Raw genomic sequence first — 18,716 nt, 5'->3', positions numbered from 1 at the left:
TGCTCTATTGTTTTCATTGGTTTTCTACATTTTCTGATTTTCAACATATTTTTATTTGATATTTAGGGTATGTCCAGCAGTAAGTAAGAGCTGATGATATGAGATACCTTTCAGAAGCTCCAAGGGCTAAAGTCTTGGGAATACTTAAATGTACTACAGGATGTTTTATCAGGATTTGATAAAGTGGGCAGAAGCAGAGGGTGCATGGAGGCAGAGCCTGAAACCATGTCTTTAGGGGAAAGGTTTTTCTTACTACATAGATAGCATTTATTTAGTCAGTGATGAATGTCTATCATGTATATATTCAGAAAACATTATAATGAAGACTAGTGTGTCTGGAATGACTCAAGATAGAGAATGAGTGTTTACATTCTATTGGAAAAGTCTAGGAGGTGGATCCAAGTATTAATATAGATTGAATATAATTGATTGAATATTATATCTATATATTAATATAGATTGAATAATAATCTATATTCAACAAATGGCTTATAACAAATGTTTAATTCAATAGGAAAACTAAATTCCATTTTGAAATAAAAGATAGAGATTTCTTAATGATTACCCCAGTGATTTGAATTCCATTCTCAGCTCTGCACCGGGACTTCATCGTGTCACGTTAGATGAATCACTTAATCTTTCCAAACTGTCATCTATCAAAATATCTTGACAGTGATTATATGTTAGGTCCCTGAGGAAATTTATGAGGATGAACTTAAATTCCATTCTCTGCCAAGATGAACAGGAAAGACCAGGAAAATGTCTACAATTATCATTTTATGTGAAAAGATAAACAAAGAATGGAAATTATTTTTTTTCCAGGAACATTTGTGTTCAAAAGTAAAATTCAATTTTTCAGCATTTTCCAAGTTCATATAAGATGTCATGTTTCTACATGAAAACTGTGAGATGTTTTTCAGGTATATGATAAGGCAAATCTTTGGGAGTCTTCTTAGGTCAAATCAAAGGAGGACTTAGATTTTTTTTTCCCTTTAATGCTAACTTAGCATCTTCAAAGGACTAAGACATTTTAAAAAATGGGGCAAAAATATTGTGAGTACATTTTCCTCCAAGTGCCACAACTAAATATTTTAAAATTCAATTAAACTAATATTGTAACAAGTTTTAAAGTACAGTTAATTAAAAAGAAAACAAAACATAATTTCAGTAGTGTAAGCGTATGCAGGTGAATTATAATTACAATATGAAATATGTTCAAAATATTAAATTGAAAATTTAAGAATATTAGTCTCACAAATAAATTTTCCATTTGGAAAAAAATCCCGTCACAGGTCTTTGAATAGACTCCTGGATTTTTTGGACACAGAAGTGTCCAAGTATACATGTGTATTTGTATTTGTCTTATTTATTTGTATTTATATTAAAATCCTGAGGTCTCTAGAGCTTAACTGTCTTGTTTAAGACCATAGTGCTGCTAGTTTCATGGTATATGCCTGTAAGAGATCCTTTAAAGACAGATGTCACATTCGACACCTGATTTAAATGAACGAAAGCTGGTGACTTGAGAAACCCATCTGAGAGTCTGATTCCTTTTACTTAAAAGTCTCTCTGGTGACCTATTCATTGTCATCTTTGGAAAAAAGGGAAATGGATTAAAGTAATATCTTTCACACTCTCTAAATATGGTATATGCAGATTCTTAAGCATGTGCAATTTTTAAAACAGGGTCTATAAATCTATATACTTAAATGTAGCCCTGATTCAGATGAGGGTGGGGGGAACCTTCACCACAATGTTTAAATTCTGAACTCCCAAGACAAGATTCATCCCCAAAGGTCAGTGTCCCTGAGAGTAAATACAGGGAGAAGATTAAAAATGGTAGAGAAATTCAAAGAGAGAGATAAGAAGGTAATTGATGTATGCCAACCATTACGCCATGGCCATCAATACAGGAAGTATTGCTTAACATTATACCTCGAAGATCCATTATTCTAGGTTAAAATATGTCTTTCAAATTTAAGAATATTTGGACATAGAAAAAAATAAAGGAAAACTTCCCATTGAGACGTTTGATCTGACTGGCCCATAATTACCTCTCCAGCTTTGTCTCTTATCCCTCTCATATTCACACTGGATGGTCTATATACATAGAACTACTACTGCTCTACACACACCTTGATTTTTCTTGTTAATGCCATTGCTTATCTCTAGGATTCCCTCCCTTTCCTGCCTCCTTCCTCTTTCTCTTACATATTTTTGTGTCAACTGGTACTTGAAAACATAAATACAAATTGATACTTGTACAACTGCAACATCAGGTCACCCAGAAGTTCCCTCTCATTTTTCTACTGCTCCCTATACTACTGTCACCTGTGTTGGATACCTTTTGTTTAAAAGCCCCTGAAGTCTATGCTTATTTTTGCCATTATATTGCAATATATAGCCTTTGTCATTATGTATTAGTCTCCTCTATTAGCCTTGACCTCCTTGAGTACAGGCAGTGCCTTTTTCATCTTCTCTACACTGGTGCCAAGCTTAGTACCTGATACATAGTAGGTAAGGAATACCTAGCTACTAAATGAACACCCAGAAGTGTCAATAAATTAGCCCCTAAAGTACTGGATTGAGTAATAGAGGCAGAGGCTGCTTTTGGGGAAAGGAATTAAACAAACCCCACCAGAATGACATGCTTTGAGGAGAACATGTTCCCTTAAAGGCTCTTTCCTTGTAATGTTAACATTACAATTTTATTCTATGGAGTCAGGCATTTAAAATGTGCCAGTTAAAATGCAGATGGGTTGCCCACGAGGCATAATAGATCAACTCATTAACATCCACTCTCAAATAACAAAGAACTTGAGTGTAAAGAAATGAAACTCAAAATAGCTAAGTTTAGATAATACAGTTTACCCAAGCATAAACTATTGCCCCAGGGGGTTGGGGGAAAGAGAGGAGGAGTGGTGGGCACCACAATGAAAGCTAAATATGAAAAAGTTGAACAAGGAAGCCATGACAATGTCATTTATTTTCAGATAGTATCTTATCATGGCTGTAGAGAAAGAAGTTTTGAAATCATGAACAGAGAGTGAGGAATACTATCCTAGAAAAGATGAAGAAAGTTTAGGGAGAAAAAAGATTTTAATAATAAAGTAAAAAAAAAGATAAAATCTTCATAACTCTAAAGCTCAGTGTAGCAAATAGAAGCTTTTGATTTTCCTTTTGTCCTTTCTTGTCACCCTTTCATATTTGTTACCCTGCTGCAGGATAAGTGCTCACGGACACACTATGGGCCACTGTCACCGAGCTGTCTGTGTCTTCTGCTTACCTGGTGGAGGCCTCTCATTCATGTCCTGATTTTAGGCTTGCTATGAAAGAATGTTCAAAGTGTCAGCCTTGGGTTTCTGGGCTTCCTGCCAGCTACTCGCTTGTCCTTTTGTCTCTACGACAGCCACGAAGATACATCTGCTACCCCGACCTTGTTATTCTATTTTCCTTCATTTTCTTCTATCTTGAGGCATGTCTTCAAATAAAAAAAAAAAAAAATGTTTCTAATCACTGGCTATACTGTTTCTTCTACAGCTACAAATTGCATTCTAACTTCTTTATAACTTCCTTTTACCCTAGTAACAATTTTCATAGTTGCTGTAGAGAAATAGCAAGACAGACAACCTACATTTCTATGGACAAATTTTACAAAATGTGGCCCTGCGAATATCAAAGCTCTTTCTTTTCCTGCTTTTCACATCCCCTTCCAACAGTCACTCCTTTGTGGATTCATTGCTTTCATTCTGGAGAGCCAACATAAAATTTTAATTCGAAAAGTAAAAATTGATTTTTGGCAACCTCTAAGGTGGCTCCAGAGACAAACCTAATGAATTAAAATCTGGGCTTCTCCACCTATCAGCTAGCAAAATTCATTAGCTTGGGAAACTAACATTGTTTAATTTCTCCAAGCCTTTGCTTCCTGGACCTATCAAATGGAAATTAAATGAGTGGCCATCCTACACTTGCTGGGATGATTCTTTGGCAAACATAAAGGAATTTGCACAGTGTATGCCGCAAGATAAACCCACAACATATGTAAACTGTGGCAACTGGATTAGCAATTCTATCAGCACCCCTATTCTAGTCTCAGCTCAGTGATGACTTAATAGTGTGAAATTTGGCAGGTCTTCTAAACTTCTACATTGGCATTGCCCCCAAAGAGCATTAGTAGTTATCCATTCCTTTACAAAGGGCTTCTAAAGGTTACCACATGGAATGCTGCAGGATGTCCTGATTTTTGAGAGGTTTACAACTGTTGAACTATCAATTCTAAGTCTCTGCTTCCTTTCTTTTGCGTGTCTCTTAATTTTCCACGTATAAAATGAGAATAATTTAATAATCCTGAAACTTTTTTATACACTTTTTGTGTGCTAATAGATCAAATATACAGACAAGAGATTTCATTCTGCTCGAAGAGATTGTGTTCAATGTAAACAACTGATTTTAAATACTGATAAGCATAGGCAGCATAACCTCATAAGGAACATAGGTTCCAATTGTATGTGAAATGCCTGAATTCAAATCCCAGCTTCAACATTTTCCAGCTGTATGACCTTAGAAATATTCCTTAACCTCTCTCTGCCTCTGTTTTGTCACCTGTCATTAAAAAAAAGTATCTATAGATGTATTATAAAGATTAAATAAGAGGATATTTTCAAAGATCTTAGAAGAATGGGTGCAGATAATAAATATTATAAAAGTAGTTGAATAAATGATAACATGACTTCAAGTCAGCATTTGAGAAATGTTATGGCAAAAATAATAGGGTGGGACACCCGGGTGGCTCAGCGGTTGAGCACCTGCCCCTGGCTCAGGGCGTGATCCACGATCTCAGAATTGAGTCCCACATCAGGCTCTTTGCATGGAGCCTGCTTCTCCCTCTGCCTAGTCTCTGCCTTTCTCTCTCTGTGTCTTTCATGAATAAATAAATTTAAAAAAATAGGGAACGATGATGAGAACAGATGTGAATATGCATTATCAAAGAAAACACATGATAGCCCCCAGAATTGAAAAGAAATTTTATATCAAGTATATTATTAATATTTGAATGATATAAAGAGAAGCATAATTAAAAAGTTATCAGAACATTATATTTTATTTAGTGAAAATTTTAAAACTCAGTGACATGAGTTTTGAGCCAAACCACTTGCCACTTTCTACTTGCCAGCTTCTACCTGTGTGACCTTGACCAAGTTACTAAAACTGTTCTTCTGTTTCCTTGGTTGCAAAAAAAAAAAAAAAAAAAAAAGAGTAACACCTGTCTCAAAGGAATGTTCAGAGGATTAGGTACATTAATTCATGCAAAGTACTTAGGAGAAGACCTGGTGCATGGTAAATATTTAGTAAATGTTATTAAAGGGTATATTTTCATGCTCCGTTACAAAATTGTATAAAAATCACTGTACCCACAGCTCTAAGTTCAGTTAATTAGCATCTGTCAACTCATAACGTGATGTAATTAGTATAAACTCACTATCTTGCCATTACCTTTTCTCTTGCCAGGGAAAACCTGACTGATCCCAAAATGTAAGCTAAAATGTACAAGTGAGGATAGTAAGCTGAAAAAGTTTTACTGTAAAAACTAAAATGTATGCCTTAAAAAAAAACATATTAGAACTTCCTTGATCTGCCCTTTAGCAAGAGAGAGAGAGAAAGCTTCTGTATTTTCTCATTAAATTAGCTCTAGTTGGAATTGAAGAAATTGTGTGATCATCTTGAAATATTGAGGAAATAACAAGATATAGTGTGCTTTCTGACAGAATTTTGATGTGTCCTTATTCCATAAATATTTTTCAGCATAGGAAGTGTTTCGAAAGGGTTCTTACTAAACAAACCCTGGTACATTTTATATCTTCTCAACTTACAAAGAAAAAGGAAAAAAGCACCTCTCTTTTAAACCACCTTTGAAAATTCACTCTCATTTTTTTCTTGCCATGCTTTTCCCAATTAATATTTCAGCACTTAAAAAAGCTATAAATATAGATTTTATATAATATTTTGTAATTTAATTATAATTGAACCTCAGTGATGCCCTATTTATGTCACATACTAAGTAAATGGTCATCAAGTAAGGGGGGTGTGTAGCTTGGCAAAAACCCTACCCAGTGAAGGTAAAATCTGAGCTGAGTCTTAACAAATAAAGGGGAAGAATTTTGAGACAATGTGTCAGGAAATAAAATGAGCTGTTAATAATAGCTTAAGGAGCAAAGACATCAATACTGCTGAATTGCAAGGAAAAGAACAGGGTTGATATAATGTAGGAAATAAACTGGATCCAGGTCACAGGTGCTCAATAGGTCTTCTTAAAAAACTTGCTCTTTTCCTCTGTAGGAGACAGGAAGCCATTGAGACAATTGAACCAAAGTAAGAGTGAAGGTCAGATACATATGTTAGAGAGATCACTTTTGTACAAGAATGGAGGATAGATAGGGGGTGGGGACAAAACCATATGAACAAATAACACTTGCTACTAGCAATGAATCATGCAAAATATGAGCATCTTCACTAAAGGACTGGAAAGAAAGGATTGATTTTTAAGAAGGTTTATAGAGGCAGGATTTGGTGATTATTTGGATGTGTAGGATAAAGAGAAGGGGGATGTGGAAAATAGTTGATAGAATTTGGACTTAGGAGACCATATGAATCTTTGTGCCAGGCTCAGAGATAGGAGACAAAGGGAGAAAAGGATCTTATGAAAGAAAGGTGAGTTCAGATGATGAGCATATTATGTCTGAGGAGCCTGTTTAAGAATCAAGTGGAAATATCTAAGAAGTGGTTGGGTATCTGAGTTTGGAAGTCAGGAGGGTTGCTTGTGCAGACAAGCATTATTGGATGTAGATGATATGCGAAGCAGGCAAGGATTAAGAATATTAATAGAAAATTAGAAATCCAGAAAACTAGAATCCAGAAAAATAGAATCCAACAAAGGGGGTTAGGAAACAGTGGGTAAGGAGGAAGGAAGAGAGCCAAAGGAAGTAAATGTGTTGTCACAGAAGCCAAGAAAAGAATTTCAAGAATGGAAATAGTCAATGACAATACGGCAAAGTGCTGACAAAGTGTTTATCAGATTTGAGTGTGTGATGTGTATGCGTACATGAGCTAGAAAAATTACCACGGAATGGTGGTAGCTCAGTAATTCAGTAATTTCAGGAATAAATTGTAGGTGAGAAAATTGATGGAATATGTGAGCGGGCACTAATAGTTGAAATTGGATAACAGAGGAAAAAATAGGTCAATAACTAGAGAACTAGAGGGATATTTGGGAAGCATGGGACCGCTAAGCATGTTATTAAGCTTAAGATAACCCAGCAAACAGGAAGAGTTTTTAAAAAGAGTTTTTTATCGGAAAAAGTTGAAATAATGTTGTCAAAGCAAAAAAAATCGCACCACGCAAAGTTAAACAGGCAAGGATAACTTTTTCTAAGGCTGCTGGGAAAGAGGAGAGAAAGCAGGATGGAGTCTGAGTTACACTCTGATTAAAAAAAAAAAAAAAAGGGACAGGAAACCTTTGAAGATCTGGGTTGGGGGCAACATAGGCCATTGATACCACATGCCTCACTCAAAGGGAAAGTAACCATTCTTTATGGCAGGAGACAGTTTTACAACTTGGGCAAATCTCTTTCAAAGAGATTTCAAAGAAGAAGACTTCTACTCTCCCACAGATACTGGAGATTAGGCCTGTCTTCCATGACAATTACATCCCAAAGGGATGGCTCTCAGGTTCTGGAGAAAGACATTCATGGTTGTAAACAGGCAAGAAGCTTTAAAAGGATTTGCATCTTTAAGGGACAGAGAAAGATTTACCATTTTAAGTTTTCTAAATGCTCTAAGAAAACAGGAGTCTAAAGCCAAGAAGGAGACTTTCTAAGGTTTAGTCAAGATGCAGGTAACAGTGAGGCCATGTTGGGCAATCATCAGACCAAGTCCTTGTTGAACATGAAAAAGAATGCGATCAAAATTAAGGATGGAGCTGTTGAAATTAAAAGCAGAAAGTGCACCTGTCAGCTGAACCTGGAGTGTGAAACAGGGTGGGGCTCATGATTGGGAAATTGGGGACACAAAGTTAGGAAGACTTACTGGGGTTATGGAGGAGGGACGTAACGGAACCATTGCCCCTCAAAATACAGAAAAACATTTCTAGAAAAAGAAACACGCTAGGTTTCAGAAGAAGGCATTACCCATGCCCCCAACATCTTTTATAAATGGTCCCACTGGGTTTCCGAGTTGTCATTTTTCTTTCTTCTTCTTTTTAAAAGATGACTCTGCTACATAATTATACTTTTTCTCTTTTTTAAACTAATGAGGTTTTCCAGTTCATCTGATTTTTAAAGTCTTCGGTGTCAAACCTACTATAAAAATTTCTTGGCAGATTGTTTCCTCTGTGTATAGAATATGAAAAAGAGGCATTGAATTTTCTTACCAACTTTTCTGAACTTTGGTTATTACAGCGATGCTGGGTCTGTTCATTTCTCTGCTCCTTTTCACAGTGCATTAACTTTAAAATAACATCTAAGTCCCTGTCTAGCTGTTTTCACATTTTATTTTCTTCTATTGCCAGCCAATGAATTGTTCAACTTTCCAGTCTCTCTTTTGGGATTCTACTTTCATTGACAATAAGAGTTATTAAGATCTGTGTAGTTGATTTTTATCTTCACTTAGATCTGTTTCTATCTCTTGGGTAACTTTTTCTGTGCACAACTCCAATTACTTTATTTCTGTTCTGTCCTTTCTTCGTACCAAAATTTGATTTTGTTCATTCGTATTCCCATAAAATGGATGTCTGGACCCCTTTTTATTTTCTTGTCATGGGTACTCACTGATGTTTTTTAAGGTTTTTATGACCTGAGATTAAAATCTATTTGCATCTTCCATTTCTGGAGAAATTTTTGTTTTCCTTTGTTTTTGCACCTTGGAAATGTTCCTAACAGCTATTCTTTGGGTAATGCTTTAATTCGCATATAAAACTGTGTTCCATAAAACTGTTTACAATTTCATAGTCTTATTTATATAAATATTACAATGAAATTTTTAAAACTTTCTTCTTTTAATTATAGGTTATTGTCATATGAAGAAGAGATTAGGTTAGATAATTCACAAAGTCTTCTACATCTTAAAAAATTCTGTATGCTATAAAAATGTTTCTAAACTTTATCCTGATATTTAGATTAAGTCTCTTTCTCTGAGTTTGGCCTATAAAGGAAAATAGGCAATTTCAAACCAGCTATGATTTGAAGGCTCCCCAAGATTCAAACGTGTCCCCCCACTGACCTACCTGATACTTTCTCTCCCCATAACTGGCATGAAATTCTAATTATAGCTGTGATTCTTTGGATAATAAAATGTAACTTTATCTCTCTGAGACTCTAGGGGCTACAAAAGTAAGGTTCTTAGGTCAGGAGTGAAAGGGCCCATGTAGTCAATGTCTTGGAAGTAGCCACCAGAATGTGTGGGAAGGGTAGGGAGAAGATACCACAGGGAAAAGCTACCAAAAAGGAACAACCTGGGCAACTTTTAAAGTAAGTCTGGAGTTAGCCCCACTCTTAAATTAAAGATGAGTATTTATTATAATGTTAAGTTTAATATTCTTTTGGTTGTTAATTTAGCAACCTAATACTATGAGGTTTGAGAACAGCTTGTCTCCTGGAGGTTAAATCGTTTCCCACTGAGAACAAAAGACGAGTATATTTAGCTCTTCTATTTAAATAACATGAACTAATTAGTGGAAGGTTCTTTTAAATCTGCTTTACTTTTTTTTTTTTTTTTTTAGAACCACTACTTTTGCTTTAATAACAGGGATACTACTTCAGTGTAAGAAGGAACAGAGCATTGCATTTCCCTTTGCAAATAAATGAGAGTACTAAGAAATAAACAAACAAACCCCACCAAAACCAATACCAAAAACCAAAATCCAAAAATAAATTTAAAAAACCTCAGCCTCTTTGGTGGCCAACAGCAGTGAAATTTGTACCCCTACCCCCTGCAAAAAGAAAGAAAAAAGAAAGAAAGAAAGAAAGAAAGAAAGAAAGAAAGAAAGAAAGAAAGAAAGAAAAAAGAATTTTTGCAAATTTAAAGCCACAAATAATTCTACTGTGAAGGTAAACATTTCTGCCTAAGACATGTGGATGATTCCACACAATAAGGCACGTTCTGGAAAGGCCAAAATAAACAGTCATTGAACTGTGTAAATGGCTATCTCTGAATGAAGCTTTTTTAAAAAATAATATACTTATTTTTAATATTTTGAGGAAGGTAGGTTATTGCAGTAGGTAAAGCAACCTTTTTGCTTTTTAAGATTTTATTCATTTATTCATGAGAGACACAGAGCGAGAGAGAGAGAGGCAGAGACACAGGCAGAGGGAAAAGCAAGCTCCATGCAGGGAGCCTGACGTGGGACTCGATCCCGGGTCTCCAGGATCACACCCCGGGGTGAAGGCAGCGCTAAACTGCTGAGCCACCCAGGCTGCCGGTATAACAACCTTTTTTTTTTTTTTTTTTTTTTTTTTATTTATTTATGATAGTCACAGAGAGAGAGAGAGAGAGAGAGAGAGAGGCAGAGACACAGGCAGAGGGAGAAGCAGGCTCCATGCACCGGGAGCCCGACGTGGGATTCGATCCCGCGTCTCCAGGATCGCGCCCTGGGCCAAAGGCAGGCGCCAAACCGCTGCGCCACCCAGGGATCCCTATAACAACCTTTTGAATTGACAATTGAGTTAGTCAAATAAGTAATCAAATATTCACATTATTAAAATCAATATGAAGCTATTAAGACACCAGCCATGAAATACTTGTTATCCAGATCTGAATTTTAACAATAAAAAATACTCATTGTGCCCCAACCTTAAGGTGTATAATTGAAAATAAATAATGATAATATCGCATACTTGTATATTTTGATTCCTAAGAAACTTACAATATTTCTCAGTGCATTCATGTGCTGTACACTATAAATTTTGTTTGACATAAAAACTGACTCAGGGTCGGGTGCCTGGGTGGCTTAGTTGGTTAAGTGACCAACTCTTGGCTTGGCTCAAGTTATGACCTCACCGGTCCTGGAATCCAGCCCCATGATGGGCTCTGAGCCCCGTGTGGAGTCTGCTTGATTCTCTCCTTCTGCCCCTCCCCACCATATGCACGCATGCAAACACACAAGCTCTCTCATTCTCTCTCAAATAAATAAAAATGTAAAAAAAAAAAAAACTTAGGGCAAAATTGTCCATTTATGATCAAAATTAATGAAATCAATTTTCCTTTTTATATTAAAAAATACATACATTCTAATATTTTCTTTCCCTACCCCAATGAGCCATCTTGCTCTCACCCATAGGTCTAGCTACTATTCTAAGTATGTGAGAAAATAAAAATCATTATTTTAAACGTATATTATTATGCGAAGTAATAACCTCTGGTGACAATTTGGGTACATATGCAGGAGTCACATAAGATTTGCAAGCATTTCACAGGACACCTGCTGTCAAAATGCAAATACTAACATACGCAATGCTCTTCTTAGGAAGGGTGGCGCTGTTGGCTTGAATGTTACCCACAAGTTGTGACATGCCTTTAGAGTCCTCTTGCCCTTTTCCAGGGAAATGCACAGGCTTACCATGGTGCTCACCTTACCTAGAGGTGACATTCTAAAGTCGGTGCGTAAGATGAAAATTATACCTGGATAAAATTCCCCTTGAAAAGAGTTTATAAAGTGGTTAAATTAGAGAACGGTACACCAAGTCGGTCACTTTATTCTCTCAGGTTTGGGTGAAATTATTTAAAGTAGTTTGCATGTTTTGGGGAGAGATGCTGTTAAAAAAAAAAAAGTGTACTTTGAGCTTCAGTAACACAGTAGGTGCAGGGGGATGGAAATGACCTCCCTGTGAACGACCTAGAGCAGCAGCATGACGACTCCCACATCACCTTTGCTCTGGGGTGGACACTGATCAAATAATCCATGCTTCTAAAAAGCATGTCCTCGTGCTCCCTCTCTTTCCTTCCCCTGACCTCCAGATACGAACCCTTGGGTTTTTGTAATTTAAATTTTTATGTGACATTCACTGTGCTGGACCTCAGTGTGCCCTTAGCAGCTATGAGTCCTAAGATAAGACATTTCAAAAATTAGCTTTAGCTGTGGAACCTCTTCCTCTCATGGATGACACTCTTGGCTCAGAAAAGTGTCGTTTGTCTCGTTGCCTGCTCAGCTGCCGTGGTGTGCTGCACCCCAGGACGATGCTGAACCCTTTGAGGCTGTGCAGCAGTGTGATTTCATTCTGTCTTCTTGCACCTCTTTCCCTTCCACCTGTCAAGCAGCAGCCACTGACAAATCCCGCTGTCATCCTGGAGAATTCATTGTTGGCAGGAACTAAATAGCTTGCCAGCAGTGGGCCAAACACACTCTTTAGACTGCATATCTAGGCATTCACAGGGAGAACTAATCTGCTTTGTCTCTTGGTTCCTTTTCAAAGGGGTCTATCTTAAGCCTTCAAGGGCCATGGAAATACATACTTAAAATAATGCATCCCCACTCATCATCCCGACCCTGAACACATAGAGGATGGATGAATTTAAGTGGTATCATGCCCAAACAGATCAAAATGTGAGGTTTTTAAATTGCCGGGGTGAATAAAGCGTAGAATGAAGACATAGTCATCTTATACTTCAATTTCACTTTTCTACTTTTCTAAATGGCACTATTCCTTAGACATCCCAGTATTAGGGCAGGTACTATTATAGTCAGCAGCAACTGGACTTGACCCATATAGATTGCCACTTGTAGACAAGTTAATATTATTCTTAACCTGGACCCCAAAAACAATTGGTAATTTCAGAAAATGAAATTTTCTATCGTATGTGGGCTGCTTGATATTGCTCTTTCTGGGACTCCAGGCTGGCATCTGTTCCCCTCATCATGAGATGTTCATGAACATTCTGTCTTCCTCAAGGTGGGAAAACATATCTCATAACTGAAGGGGCCAACATTTATGTTGGCTTAAAGAAAACGTATGATGATGGGGATTACAATCAAGATGCAATTTGAAATTGTGATAACGAAATGATCTCTAAATCATTCATCTATATCCCCGGTTACACTCTATCTCTAAAATAATGCCAATCTTACAAAGATAATATTCTGCATAGAATAACCTGACATATCACCATTTAAGAATTAAAAAATAAATCAAAAGTTTAGCGCTTTAAGGTTGGAAGAAGCGCACACACAGTAATGTCTTATTTTTATTTAATTATCTGTCATACACGTTAGTCTTCTCTACTCTGACAAAATAAGCTCTGTTTTTCTTTCATTTAATTAGGCTTTGGGTAAACTAAAACTTCATGTTGTGTTATTTATTAGGTGACGCCATACAATTCAGCATTTAGGTATAACATAGGGAAACATATATGGACAAAGGTAAAAAATAATGAGAGAATTTCACCTAGGTTTCTATGACAAAAACCCCAGAGGTTTTTACTCTTCAGAGGAGGCTATTAGAAAAGCAACTGATCTGATGAGCCTCCTTTAGTTTCAAAAGGAAAAAGAGAGAAAAGAGATATGATTAGTTCAGGCAATGGTGTTCATAGTAATCATAAACACAAGCCAATGAAGAGGCTGAGACTTCTTCAAAATTTCAAAGGCAGAGGTCCTGATGCAGCCAGTCTCAGGAAGACAGGACCTGGAGGGAGAGTATGGATTCCAGGTTGCTGCAATAATCTTAGCAAAGAGTAAAGTTACAGATTTTCATTCTGTGACAGATTTCACCCCATTAAATTAATAGTTTACAAAATACTGACATCAATATAGCTGGTGAATAAATTTCAGAAAATATGTAATGTAATTTCTTCACTATTTTTTTTCAATATAACCAAGAGGCAAAAATGGGAGAATAGTTGCCTGCAGAGACACCACATGCATCATTATCTGTTTCACCATTGATGTGTGTTATCTCATTTCCACATTTTCTTGCCCTCATCAACTAAGATTCTAAAAATGGTGGCTTGAATAAAAAAAGACTGATTTGAAATTTCACCTTTTTAGATAAATTTATAATAACTAGAAAACAGGGCAGCCCAGGTGGCTCAGCAGTTTAGCGCTGCCTTCAGCCCAGGGTGTGATCCTGGAGACCCGGAATTGAGTCCCATGTCGGGATCCTTGCATGGAGCCTGCTTCTCCCTCTGCCTGTGTCTCTGCCTTTCTCTCTCTCTCTCTCTTTCTCTCTCTCTGTGTCTCTCATGAATAAATAAATAAAATCTTAAAAAAAAAAAGAACCTAGAAAACAATTGTGGGATTTTGCTTCAATAAATGCTTTTTAGGAGGAATGCCCTGGTCAGCTTTTAAACACTAAGTTAATGTATTATTTTCTTCACATAGAAACAAAAGATTGCATGCTAAAGGATAAAATGAAATATGGAAAATCAAATACCTATAACATCTGAATAACAAATTGTCAGATATGAGTTTGGTGATAAAGGGTCAGATGTCAGTCTATTTAATAGATATTTTTTACAAACAGGAAACAGTCTCAACCAACAATGCAAAGGAAAGCTAAATATTTTTGCTTTATTACTTACCGTAAAAGCTTTTTCCCAAATAGTGGATCAGAGACCCTTGAGTCAGACAAGGGAATAAGATTGTTATAGTGAAAATTAAATTTGAGAAATGGAGACAACTTTGAGTTGCTTCAACTAGTAGTTCATTTTGCACGTGAACATAGTTTAAGTGGTAAAATAAATATTATCAGCCCTCTTTCTTCAGTGAAAAAGACTTTCATGAGCATTTCTCTGAGATTAATGATCAGAGACTACTAAGGTAGCCATGTAAAGACACAAACAACTTGCCCTTTACGAAATTGACCATACTTACCCTCCAGAACCTCCAAAGAACCTTGAAAATGCTATCAGTCCCATATGTGGCTCCAATTAGCACCTAAGGACTTGAATACATTCTCTACTACTGAGGGCACTTTAATTTGTGAAGCAAGATGCTGTACTATTTGCAACTTAGTGGTCTCTAGTGCTGAAACTTTGAAAGACTTGTCAGAGGAATTGAAGATATAAATGATCATCTTTAATTCAATGCAAGTATGAAAATGAAAGATAAAACAACATTTAAGTACTTTATTCATAACATACATATTCTGTATATAAATGTATTAGACAATGATTATGAAAAACTAAAGAATACAATACTTGTATTTTAGCAAAACAATCATATTGCTAAGGGAGCAAAATAATTTTTTCTCTTTACAATTTTTGAAAAAATAAATGCTCTACTTCACAATAGCATATACATCATTTTCTTAGAGTCGTGACACGCATACATTCTTCTTGGATAATATATGGGAGACATAGTTGAGTGGGAACAAAAAGAGTCCATTTATGTTTTGAAAATGATTGATGAAACTGATAATTCAAAGAAAAAAATGAGTAACCAATGTTTCTGCTTCTCACCTTTTCATATTCCTGAATTGAAGGATTTAGTTCGTGAACATTTATCATTTGAGCACATCACTCTTCTACTTAAGTGCAATTTTCTCTTCCACGGGGCTAATGTGAATTAGTAGACCAACTGCTGGGATAAACTGGCTAAAGTCAGCCAGCAAAATCTTCTAAATTGGAGAGGCAGTGTGGAATTTGCTGATGCTGCCATAATTAAAGTTAAATCAGAATAACGTATATTCTAACAATGTGCACTAGAAGAGATGATGCATCTTTTCATAGAATAGAGAAGCTGTGTGTGGCTTTAGTTTATTACTTAAATCCACAGTATGTATTTTCAGAAATTCCACCTCACTTTTCTACCACTGTCAACATATTTAACCTGTGCATTTATATTCTCAATCATTAACGGGGGACTTTTGACAAACAGCTAATCACCACTATGTATGTGCCACAGTATCTTCCCTCCTTGGTATAAATGATGTGAAATTTTATATTTTTATTTTATTTTCTAATTACTTCACTGTAATATTATAATAATTCACACCGAGAGACTGACTATACTAATGGACAGATAATATAGGGCAATAGAACCCTGATCCAAAAGCTCTACAGCAACCAGTCCAAAAAGCCAAACAACAATCTTGGCTGCAATCAGCCTAGAATGGTTGGGCCTTTGTCAAGGACTTCCAGCTTCCTTAATTTTTGACCTTGCTTCTGTCTTAGGACCAAAGACAGAATGCAAAATATGTTCCTCAAATCAATCACATTAGATACCCTACTTCTAGTTAACCCGCCCCCAGCTTTGCCATACCAACAGCCTCCAATCAGAGCACACTTCTGTACTATAAAGCTTTCCCACTCCACTGCTTGCCTTTGAATTCTTGCCAAATGCTAGTGATGGTGGCTGACTCTGAGTAAATAGCCTCTCTCTGTTCTCATTTTGGCAGTCTTCATTTCAACTGCACCATAAAATGTTGCTGGCCAGAAAACATTATTTATACTACAAAATATCTGACACACTAAGACATTTGCTTCCTTGGAAATATTATTTTAAAGGGGTAGAAAGGCAAGATTTTAAGGACTCAGATTTTAAGGATCTAATGAGATTTTTACTAAGCATTCCTCTTAATAATTCAACTGGTATTTACTACCAATTAATTGTCACGCATTGAGTTGTATGCTGGATATTCCAACAAAGATAAATAAATTGGTCCCTGTTCTAGAGATTAGTTGTGAGTCGTGGGAAAATAAAAGTAAGTGCACAAATAATCTAATATAGCCTTATATGTACATATATGCCATATGCAAGAAGAAAATGTGAGGAGAAAACCTAACTCTCTACTAGTAGGGAATGTAAGGGTTGAGAACAATGATTAAGCTATAGAATAATCTTCAGAAGTATGATCAGCATAGTTCAGAAATTGCCACAAAACATCAACTACAAAAGAATTTTTTGTAGAGATTCTACAAATTCTCTACAATTTAGAGATTAAATTATGGAATTAGAGATTCTCTTTATGGAATGAAGATGTTAATTTTTTAAGAGTCTGTATTAGTCAGGTTCTCCAGAGAAAGAAACAATAAAGTGTGCGTGTGTGTGTGTGTGTGTGCGCACGCGTGCGTGCACAGGGGGTGGAGGAGAGAAAGAAAGAGAGATGAGAGACGGAGATTTATTATAAGAAAGTGGTTCATGGAATTATGGAGGCTGCAAGTCCCAAGATCAGTGGTGGTTATCAAGGCTAAAGACCCATGAAAGCTGATGGTATAATTCCAGTGAGAATGTTGGTAAGATCAAGGCCCAGGAGGAGTCAATGTTTTAGTTCAAGTCTGAAAGCAGAAAAAAAATCAATATTGCAGATCAAAGGGAATCAGGCAAGAAGAATACCTTCTTATTGGAAAGGGTCAGCATTTCAGCAATCTCCTTCACCATTCTATTTAAATGTTAAGCTCATGCCAAAATCACCCTCCATCTAAAATAATGTTTGACCAAATATCTGAGCATCTAATGGCCCAGTCAAATTGACAAAAAATATTAACCATTAGCAGTCTATCTCTTGTCAACTTGGCATACATATGACCACTTTGTCCATAAGCCCATGGAAAGTTAACAGGGTGGCTGGGGAAGGAAGCAGACTGACATCCACAGAACAGGCCGTCCTATCTTCTTGCTTATTAAAGCCCTTCTCTGCTGAGATCAGCTTTGGATAAGCAATCACACTGGACACAAGTATTTTCATATTTTTTTGCACATTGAGAGAGGTCTATCCACATACTTCCTCTCCAAATTTCCTTATCACCAACTTTTCAATTATATTCCTACCAAATCCTTAACCATCAAGCCAGACCACTAGCCATTGCCATGAATGGGTATATAATTGTACATCTGGCCATTAATTCTTCCAAGAAAAGTGAACAACCAGATACAGTGTTCAAAGTTCTGCCCACCAGGATTATTTCCCTTTACCACTATCCTTCAGGGGAACTCCAGAAAGGGGATGGAGTTCTGTGGCTTTCTACTTTTATGTAGTCCTTACAAATCATGCAGAACACTCATAAATCAGGGCTCTAGTCTTCTCTGCCTCTGTCAGTTGGTCAGAAGGAGCTCCCCATGAAACCATAGGTGCAGGCTGGGGAAGAAAATACAGTGAAAAAGAGTGGAGATCATGGACATTTGTACCCATTTCATCTTGAGTAGCTGCTCAGGTCACACAGTAACTCCAGCATCTCCACTCAACTTACCTGTGTGGCCTGTGCAGAGGACAGATGGATCTTGGAGAATATGGACTATTGTAAGCTTAGTCATGGCCCAAGGAGTAGGTGTTGTCTCTACCAAGGCCCCATAGCAGGCCAAGAGCTGTTTCTCAAGAGGAGAGTAGTTTTCGGCAGAGGATAGTAGGTTTTTACTCTGAAATCATAAGGGTTTGCAATGTGATTCACCAATAGGATCTTGCCAAAGGCTCCAAAAATCATCCCTACCTGCCACTGACACTTCAAGCACCAATAAACCTTTTGGAACATATTGCAGAGAAGCTCCATTGCAACCTGGACCTGTTGCAGAGCCTTTTCTTGTGCTGAGCCTCCCTTAAAATTAACAACTTTTTGGGTTGCTCAGTAAATGGGCTAGAGTAACACACCCAAAGGAGGAATATGTTGCCTCCAGAATCCAAAAAGGCTCACTGAGCACTGTGCCTCTATTTTCTCATAAGAGGGGCCACAGGCCACAACTTATTCTTCACCTTTGAAGGGGAATCTGAATATGCCCCACATTGCTGAAACTCTAGCAA

The 18,716-nt window shown here is 36.8% G+C and overlaps 1 long non-coding RNA gene across 1 annotated transcript in view; it reads right to left on the bottom strand.

Moving 5' to 3' along the window:
• LOC140626662 (uncharacterized) overlaps nucleotides 1-18,716 on the bottom strand; it is a 111,562-nt gene that overhangs the window by 25,694 nt on the left and 67,152 nt on the right. Inside the window, exon 2 of the long non-coding RNA XR_012025715.1 lies at nucleotides 3,287-3,481. This is a non-coding gene — a long non-coding RNA (uncharacterized lncRNA). The remainder of the gene's footprint in view (nucleotides 1-3,286; nucleotides 3,482-18,716) is intronic.

This window comes from Canis lupus, chromosome 38 (genome assembly GCF_048164855.1).
Source record: "Canis lupus baileyi chromosome 38, mCanLup2.hap1, whole genome shotgun sequence".
In the NCBI taxonomy this organism is placed as follows: domain Eukaryota; kingdom Metazoa; phylum Chordata; class Mammalia; order Carnivora; family Canidae; genus Canis; species Canis lupus.
The sequence above is the reverse complement of the archived record's forward strand: the minus strand, read 5'-3'. Positions and strand labels throughout refer to the sequence as shown.